The following is a 9,029-nucleotide window of genomic DNA, read 5'->3' on the forward strand; positions in this document are numbered from 1 at the left end:
GTGCCCAGCCCGAGCCCTTTGCGTGGCTCTGGGTACCCACCACGGCCCTCCGTGTGCCCTTGGGTGCCGCCCAGAGCCCTCCCTCGGCCTTTCTCTATGCCCCTGGGAACTCCTTTTACCCTCTTTTCCCCTCAAGACTGGCTGGAGTGGCCTCCCACCCTGTCCTCTAGAGGTGAAAGCTGGGGGAGGTACGGGGCACAAGTGGCGGTTTGGGTCTGGGAGGGCCAAGTCAGTGTGGTTTCCTGAGTGGAGGCTGCTTTGCCCGTGACAGGGCAATGGTCTAAAAATGGTCTACCAAAGCCAGGGCGGCAGCAGCAGCAGCAGCACGCGGGCAGCCCAGCTCCAGCCCTGCCCTCTGAAGGCCAAAGCTGTGAAGAAGTGTCGTGCCATTTGCCAAAGCAGAGGGAAGGAGCAGTCACTCAATGTGAGGGATCAGCAGACTTCGTTTATTAGAATACAATCATCACACTTTATAGGTTCCTTAATTAGCTCATACATATTACAAAAGCCAAGCTCCTTATTGGTTGGTAGCCTAAATGCCAGCCTTTACATACACACCTTGTTTCTCCCAACATTTACATACACATCTTGTTTCTCCCAACACCCTGTTTCCTCCAGCTGCCGTTCCCTTTTGCTAACCACAACTTTCTTGTCGGCTTTATGCCGGAGTAAACAAGGTCAGTGTGTCCTTGCACTTTATTAGTTCTCACACCAGCTGTTTTCGCCACTTCTTGAGATCCTGCTGACTTATCAATTCTATGTTGACATGCCTCTGCTCAGCCAGCCAGTCTCCCACAATTCCCCCGTTTTTATTTTGGGCTAGCCAAGCGTCACTAGATATACGTGTTATTAATCGTTTAATACAAGACAAAGCACAACTAAACAACAATAATCCTATAATCACTATTATTAGTATTAATATTAGGCTCTGAATTATTCCCTTTAACCACCCTCCTAGGCCTAGCCAATTAGTTAGCCCTTCTCATTGGTAGCTGCCGGCTGGTCTCGCCGATCTGTGCCTCCTCCTTATCCTGGGTGTTGTTCCGCTGTTGTTGTTCATCACGTAGTGAGGCTCCTTCTTCTGCTCAGGGAAGGATGGTCAAGGTCACCAGCCGTTTTTGTCAGCATATCCCTGCTACTGTTAAAAACATGGGTTGCTCAGGGATACTAGATCGTGCCCCTGCTGTACCAGCCACTCCTCCACAATTCCCCCTTCTTGTTTTTGAGCAACCCAGACTTGATTAACAATTTTCATAATTGCTTTCTTCACACAGCTAAAAATTATACAAGAGCATATACTTATTACTAATATAACAATTAAAATGCATAAGCTTTCTTTTATTAAACTTATTATCCAAGATGGCAGTTCCCCAAATATATTCTTAAGCCAGGTATCGAATAACCCGTGATCTTGTTGAATATTCTTGGTGTGGTCCTTTAACCATTGTAGCTGTTTGTGGATTGACTCCCCATGGTCAGACAGATTCATACAACACATCCCTTCAAAATCCTCACACCCATGTCCTTATGCTAATAACAGAAAGTCAATAGCAGCTCTATTCTGTAAAATTGCATGATGGAAGCTATCCTGATCTGCAAGTAATTTTTCAATAAGCTCTGTTGTCATATCAGCCTGCTTTTTAGCCCAACAAGCTAATTTCCCTACCTCATTTAGGGCCCTCGCAGCTGCAGCACCTGGTACAAATAGTGAAAGGAAGACCTTTTCGGTGTCGCTAGACAGAATTACGTCATCACGACAGTCTGGGGAAAGACCCGTGGCGGCTCTTTTTCGTCTTTGTTGTTGCCCTTTTCTTGTTACGGTTTTCCACCAATTTTCTCCCGGAGCCAACAAGGTCAATTTTCCTAAGTAGCATGGCCCTCCTACAGCATTTGCTGGGATACCCTGCCAGGCCCTGTCCCCACATATTAAAAATACCTGTGGGGGCAACGCCTTTGGGGTACCATTGTTCCAGATCCCTATTCCTCCCTTTGTTTCCGCTCCAGCCGCTCGTAAAGCATAGCTGTTACCACTGTCATTGGTACCACAAAAATCGCCCGCATCCTGATACTTGTAGTAAGATGCGTGAGAGGTGACATTAGTCCACCCTGTCCAATTTCTTGCCTGGTAGAACTGGATACCCGTCTGTAGGGGTCCCCCAAATATAAAACATGTTTGAATCCAATTTTTAGATGTATTTCCAACTCGCATCGACCCTAATAGTTCCAACTCCTGGGGATTCCAGGGTAGCGAGTGATTTAATCCTTTTATCAAGTTAGCACTACAGTTGCTAGTTGCAGTCACATTAGTACAACTGCCAGTACTGAACCTGGCAAAGTCACCTTCCTTATATCCAGGCATACCTAACAAACAAGTCCTAAACGGCTCAGTTGCTGAGGCGAGGGAAAGGCAAAACGCGGGCTGTCCTGTTTTATTTGCCCAGGTTACCCACATATTTTCCCTTGGGTTAATGCGATGTATAGTTGCCGACCCTGGGATTATTAAGATTAGCCCAATTACGATCACATCTGCCTGGCTCAACATTTTCTCTTCTAGGCGAATTGCCTTTCTTTTTTTGTTGGGTTTTTTTTTGTTTTTTTTTTTTTTTAATAAACAATAATCAATTTGGCAGTTTCGTGGACTGTATTTCGTGTCCAGTGGTTATTAATATTCTATACAGCACTATTTCTTTTAGATAGCAAGTTTCAGATCACCTTTGTGCACGCGTGCACCGGGCCCACCACTTCTTATCACAATGGTAACACTGACACAATACTCATGGTACACACCGTAGGCACTCTTTGTTTTTGTTTTTTTTTTTTGTTTGTTGGTTTTTTTTTTCTTTTTTTTTCCTCTCTCTTTTTTTTTTTTCTCTCTTTTTTTTTCTCTCTCTTTTTTTTTTTTTCCTCTTTTTTTTTTTTTTCCTCTCTTTTTTTTTTTTTTTTTTTTTTTTTCACATATCGCCCCCCACAAGCGATCGACAAAATGACTATACGCTTCAGTGGCACCTTGCTGTACAGAACTAAAGGATGGAGTGGACGAACCGGGTAAGGCTAAAAAGGCATCTAGCACCAGTTTGGCAGACAACTGCAACAAAGCAATAGGAAAAAACAACTGAGCATTAATATCATTAAACCTTCCCGTCCCCGTTATCATTTCCACGGTAATCCCATAGAGGGGATCCCCCTGCGTTTGATGCTGTGCCGCAGCACTTGCCGCCCGCCGTGACCATTCCGACCCCCACAACAAATACTGCGTAGGTGACAATAAAAGCCGCATAAGGTTTTGGCAGTCACAAGGGCACATCAGGTCAGCCGAAAAAATCCAGATTACAATTTGACGTGAAGCTTCTGATTTTATCCCATACTGGGACACAGTGTTTTTTGCTTGCTGAAGGATTTTCCAATCGTGAGGTGCCCACTTATTGCCGTTATTCTCTTGCAGCACAGGAAAAGCACTCGCCCCCAAGCTGGATACCGCTTGCCACTGCCCGTCCAGCATAGCGTCTCTAGCCACTTCGCTCCAGCGTCTGGGCTGAACCGTCGCTGGTGGTCCAGAGAGGCAAGGGGGTAGGGATTCCCCTGATGCCCCGGACAGATGTTCTATTCCTCCCCTCTGGGCTGTAATTGTCAAGCCCTGTAACTGTTGCACCACCTTCTTCAGGAGCTCATTAGTCCCAGCCATACTCTGTTCTTTGCTGTCACCCTGTGGTGGAGTAGACGCACCTGAAGAGACTCCTAGAGGCGGGGCTGTTGGCCACGGAGGGGTTAACGGAACCAGCCGCTCCTCCTCTCCGGGTCGTCGCTCTTCCGCGACCGTCTCAGGTGAAAGAGGGGCCCCGTTACCGCTAGTTTCTGCATCTTTGCAGTCCGTAAGCGGAGGGTACGTTTCAAGCAGTTCAGAAGCGCCGTCACCCCCCAGAACACTATACTTGGCTTCCAAGGCAGTTCGTTTGGGGGCACCCGACATACCTCGGACTGCAGACGGCCCAAAGAACCGAAACAGTCCAGATGTTGTATTCTTCGGTCTATCAGGCAAGGGTTCTGGGGCTAGCATTTGAGTGGCTGCACAAGCCACCTTTCTTTCAGCTTTCATGGCTTTTAAAGTCTCTGACACAGACCTCCATAGTTCCCGCACTGTTTTAATCTCCTTCTTTGACTTTTCATCCCCCGTGATAGTCTGCTCCCACATAGTATTGCCAAGCTCTCGCCACTCAAGGTCAGAAAAAATAGTTTGACTGTCCTTAAAATGTCCCCAACGTTGTCCTAATCAACGCACATAATTGTTTTACCGTTGTCTCGATCCCTCTCTTGGAGAGGATGCTTACGAGCAACACAGCTGCCGCCTCTGTTTCCATGATAGCGGTCGCTCACTGGGAGGCAGTTGGCCAGACTGCTCCGTTATCAGTCCGTATTAGGATCTGAAAAAATTCCCCGGGCTACCCCATACTCTAACAGGTCAGTGAGTTCCTTCTTTAAATCTACCCCTTCTGTGCCCCGCTTCTCTAAGAAGCATTTGAGCAAGTTATACGCCGCTTGCCTGTTCATACCTTTAAAGAGCGCTCTATTGCAGCCTTTGCAGACTTCGGCGGCGCGTAGCTGGCGGGACAGCCTCTTTAGGTGCTCCCGGGTGCGGGGACGAATATCCCTTTCACCTCCTGCGCTGCTTACAGGACCGCACTTTAGTTCTCTACTGGCCGTGGCTTCCGGACTCCGCTATCGGGTCGCCGGGTCCCTTGTTCGGGCGCCAAATGTCGTGCCATTTGCCAAAGCAGAGGGAAGGAGCAGTCACTCAATGTGAGGGATCAGCAGACTTCGTTTATTAGAATACAATCATCACACTTTATAGGTTCCTTAATTAGCTCATACATATTACAAAAGCCAAGCTCCTTATTGGTTGGTAGCCTAAATGCCAGCCTTTACATACACACCTTGTTTCTCCCAACATTTACATACACATCTTGTTTCTCCCAACACCCTGTTTCCTCCAGCTGCCGTTCCCTTTTGCTAACCACAACTTTCTTGTCGGCTTTATGCCGGAGTAAACAAGGTCAGTGTGTCCTTGCACTTTATTAGTTCTCACACCAGCTGTTTTCGCCACTTCTTGAGATCCTGCTGACTTATCAATTCTATGTTGACATGCCTCTGCTCAGCCAGCCAGTCTCCCACAAAGAAGAGGTACAAGGAGGAAGAAGGGGCAGCAGGTCAGCACCTAGTCGAGGCCCCCTGCTCAAAGCAGGGTCCCAGCGAGAGCGGGTGGCCCACATGCGTGTCCAGACGGGCCTCCAGGTGGGCCCCGGGGCGGCTGGGCAGCAGCCGGGCGGCGGCGTGGCAATGTGACGATGCAACAATGCGGTGGCGCAGCAATGTGATGATGCAACAATGTGCGATTGCTCTATATAGCCGCTCGCTGGGAGACCGGCTCTGGTGGCCGCAGCTGGGTGCCTCTGGAGCGAGAGGTGCCAGCGCAGGGTCGCAGCTCCAGGAGAGCTCTTGGAAGGAGCCATGGAGCATCGTCGCACTGCTGGCGTCCGACACGTGGACGCACTGCTGAGTGCAGTGGGCAAGAAGGGAGAGGTGAGCAACGGGCCGATGGAGGGGGCTCAGCCCAGGAGCCTGGGACATGCAGGGCTGCTCTGGGGCCTCGGGACGTGCCCGGGGAGCTGGGAGGGATCCAAAGGTGGTTGGGCCGGGGGCAGTTTGCAGGGAGTCCTGCCTCTGTGCCCAGCCTGGCTTACAGCTAAGCAGGTGGGAGGGGTTGCTGTGGAAGGACGCGGACGTGGGTTGAGGAAGGGATGGGAGTTGCGGGGACGGGGGCGAGGAAGCCGAGAGCAGCTTTTGACTGGGCCGCTCTTGGCGCTCCCCTTGGTTGGAGTCTTCCGAGAGCCTTTCTAGCAACTGGCGTGCAGGAGTGCCCATGAGTGTCTCCCTCTTTCTAGCTCGGGAACAGGAGACAGCCACTGGCAGAAGGAGGTACTGGGCTGCTGGACCTCCCGCTTGGGGTCAAGATCCCTCTGCAGCCCGGCTCCAAGCCTGTCTTCTGCAGGACAAAGCTGGGGGAAAAGGTAAAGGAAGTAGAAAGGGGTAGAAAAGGTCTCCTCTTTTACGGGGTCCCCGTCATTCAAAGAAGTCCTTGTGGCCACCTGCTCTACAGTGGGCGCTGCAGCCCTTCGACCTGGCAGCGCTGGGGAGTAGAGGGAAGCTCCTGGCTCCCTGGCGCAGAGACAAAAAGGAGGACTTGTCAGTTTTCTGGACTGGTTTCTGGCACTGTGCAGGCGTGCGGCCGGGGCCCTGCCTGCAGCAGGCGGCGGTGTGCCCGGGTGCCGGGGCAATGTGCCCTTCCGGCTCAGCCAGCAATGTCGAGCCAGGCTCCGGGGCACTCTTGAGGGCGAGTCCAACCTTCTCCTGCTTGCCTTGTTGGCGTATTTGGAAAAGCTCGGGCTTCTCTGCTTGGGGAATGCACGCAGTGTCCTCCTTCTACTCCAGCTTGCGGGGCATTTTTCCCAAGGCGGAGACTTCCTGGAGGCAGAGTTAGCTGGCGCACCCCTTGGGCCTGCCTAATCCCGAGGAGACTGTTTTCAGTGCAGTATCCAGTTGCTGCGTTTGAAGCGCTGGGCTTGAACTTTTCACTCTGAAGGTTCATTTCTGTTGCGGCAAGGTCTGCAGTTGTTCCCAGTGGCCTAAGTTGCCTGCTTTGCTGGTGGGGTTTGACTTCTCTCCCCCAGCCCAGCCCAGCGCAGCCTGGCCCAGCGCAGCCTGGCCCTGCAGTCTGGCTGTGGTGGTCTCCGTGCCTCCAGAAGGATGGAGAGGAGTGTTGGTCTTCAAACTACCTTTACCTTTCCACAAGTACCGCTTGGCACCTCTTTGCTGCTCTCTCCTGCCTCCTTCCTACTCTGGAAAATCCCTCTTACAGCTTCACCAGCCCTCTGGTTATTTCAATCTGGGAGATCCATACTGCCGCCTGCTGAGCACAGAATACAACAGCCTGCATGACCCGCATCTGCGGGCCTACCACAAACGCAAGGACAACCTGCGGAGGCTGAAGAGAGAGGGTTACATCACCGGTGACGGCAAAGTAGGTTTGGACGTCGGGCTGATAAAAACAGCCCTCATCAAGCGGGGTTCCCGGAGCGCTTGCTGCAGCCGCCTGTTGCTGGCGGAGGGCACAGGGCTGTGGGGCTGGTCTCCCTGGGAGCAGAAGTAGCGCCAGCGTCCCGCTGGCAATTCCCACTCCTGGTCTTCTCAGGCTGCCCCGCACCGCCTGAGTGTGGAGGAGGCAGCCGGTGCGAGGCCTGGCGCCGGGGCGAGGAGCAGCGCTCAGCCCTGGCTGGGGGGGAGTCAGGGTCCCCGCCAGCGGGGAGGGGAGGGGAGGGGAGGGTGCGCAGAGGAGGAGCTCCCCTCCCGCTGGGTTTGGGCTGTTTTGGGGAAGGCAGTCTAGGTAGCTGGCTTGACGGTTCTTGGGGGATTTCTCCCCTCCTCTCTCCATAGGTGGCTTGCACTCTGAAGGAGTTCAATGAGTACAGGCAGTATCTGACCACGCTCAAGCTGGAGGCAGAGAAAATGTTCACGCGAGAGGAGGTAGGCAAAGCAGAGCATTCGTGGACACCTCTGAGCGGCACGGTGCCGAGGGCTGGGGCTTTACTTGCGGCATCTCGGGGAGGGGAGGCGGTCAGTGCAGAAGAGGTGAGGGCTGTGCTGCTGGGCCGGGCGTTGTGGCAGGGAAAGGGCTGCGAGCTGAGCTAGCGCAGGGTGCAGGGGTGGGCATGGGCGGGAAAGTCACGTGCAAGCACGCAGAGTCCCGAGGGAAGCACTTCTCTTCTGCCCTCGTCGCGCGGCTGAAGCAGAGTGCTGTCCTGGGCCCGCGGGATGCCTCAGCAGGCAGAGCGCTTGTCCAGGCAACAGCAAGCCACAACGTGGTGTCACCTTTCAGAAAAAGCTTCGTCGAGACCTGGCCAAGTTAGAGGATGCCCCCGAACTGCCGGGACGGATTGACGTTTCTTGCCTGCGAGAGTGGCTGCTGCAGGAGCAAAGAAAGAGTTTGCCAGGTGGAGAGAGGAAGAGGAGGCAGAGGTAAGAAAAGGCCAAGTAACGCTTGCTCTTGAAGGGAGCCCGTGGTCCCTGAGAGAAGTCCTGGAGCCTCACGTTCCAGTAAGCAAAGAAAGCCCAGCGGTGGAAGGAGCCGGTGCCGGCTGCGAACACGTTGGCGTAGTCTGTGTTTGGAGCCTTGGACAGGCAGCTGGAAGCTGCTGCGGGGCAGCAAAGCAACCCGGAGGAGGAGGAGGATGGGAGTGGCTGAGCAGAAAACGGCCTGGGCAAAATGGGCAGAGCAGCTCCTTCTCAGCTGCCTTCCTTGCTCTTGACAGGCATCTCACCGTGATCGAGAAGCGGATTGAAAGACTGGAGGCTCTTGAAAAAGAGCAGCGCCTCTTCCAGCAGGCCAAGTGCCAACAGCAGCAGCAGCAGCAGCAGCTGGGAAAGAGGAGACAGCCAGGCACGCAGAGCACCTCCGAAGACTGCGCTCTCAAAGGGAGGCCGGTGAGTAGGAGCCGGGTGGATGCTGGGGGCCGCCTCTGCTGTGCGGCAGCGCGTTGGTACCCGTGCCTCGGGAGAGGGTGCTGCGTGTGTACACAGCCACTCGGGGCTTGCGAGCGGTGCTCGGTTGCTGAGGAGGTGGTGCCTGGCTGGTGTGCGACGTGTGCTCGTTTGAGGGTGGCTGTCAGAGCCCAAGAAGCGGGCGCTTTCCTTCGTGTGTGTCTCGGACACGAGGCGCTAGCCCTTTCTGAGGCACAAGTGTGCCTGGGCACTCTCAGGGGCCACTTCGGCGCACGGACTCGCCCGTTTAGCACGAACCTGTGAGCTGCACTAAATGGCCGCACGGTCCACGGTGCTGGTTTTGCGTCTGGTAGGAAAAGTCTGGTTTGCATCCAAAGACTTGTGCATCCAAAGATGCAGCGTCGCTGAACCTGACAGTGGCGGTGCTTGGCCGTTTGTGGGTTGGTTTTCTCTTCAAGGAGGTCTTTGATTAGCTTAGC

The 9,029-nt window shown here is 53.3% G+C and overlaps 1 long non-coding RNA gene across 1 annotated transcript; it reads right to left on the reverse strand.

The window, feature by feature from the left end:
- Positions 1-425: 425 nt before the first annotated feature.
- LOC143173596 (uncharacterized) lies at positions 426-5,162 on the reverse strand. The gene is made up of 2 exons (XR_012997614.1): positions 4,548-5,162; positions 426-1,138 (listed from the first exon to the last, which is right to left on the reverse strand). It is a non-coding gene; the product is annotated as an uncharacterized LOC143173596 (long non-coding RNA).
- Positions 5,163-9,029: the final 3,867 nt, after the last annotated feature.

The sequence above is a fragment of the Aptenodytes patagonicus genome, unplaced genomic scaffold (assembly GCF_965638725.1).
Source record: "Aptenodytes patagonicus unplaced genomic scaffold, bAptPat1.pri.cur scaffold_158, whole genome shotgun sequence".
Classification (NCBI taxonomy): Eukaryota; Metazoa; Chordata; class Aves; order Sphenisciformes; family Spheniscidae; genus Aptenodytes; species Aptenodytes patagonicus.